The sequence below is a fragment of the Penaeus monodon genome, chromosome 33 (assembly GCF_015228065.2).
Source record: "Penaeus monodon isolate SGIC_2016 chromosome 33, NSTDA_Pmon_1, whole genome shotgun sequence".
Classification (NCBI taxonomy): Eukaryota; Metazoa; Arthropoda; class Malacostraca; order Decapoda; family Penaeidae; genus Penaeus; species Penaeus monodon.
In genome coordinates this window covers 26,749,567-26,749,930 of record NC_051418.1, presented here as the reverse complement: position 1 = coordinate 26,749,930, position 364 = coordinate 26,749,567, and positions in this window count along the sequence as shown.

The following is a 364-nucleotide window of genomic DNA, read 5'->3' as shown; positions in this document are numbered from 1 at the left end:
TTGTTACGTTATGTTTTACTTAAAATAAATAGCAACACATTCTTTACAACAACATTCTGCAGAGGAAAAAAACATGACCTGTTGTATGTCTCTAACCCGTATGTATATATTTGAATATCACATTTAGAAAGTCATAAACTTATGAACTTGAAGATTCGTCGAAAACATCGAGGATAAGAATATGTTTATCCGACAAAAAGCTAACTTTCTACGCCTTTCACATCCTCAAGCAAATAAATAATGCCAGATTTCCACGCTGAGTTTCTGTATATACTCCTCATACACAATCAGGAATCCAGGACAGCTGATTCTTCTTACTGAATAATGAATATTCTTACGTAATGGCAATTCTTTTCACAGCGCA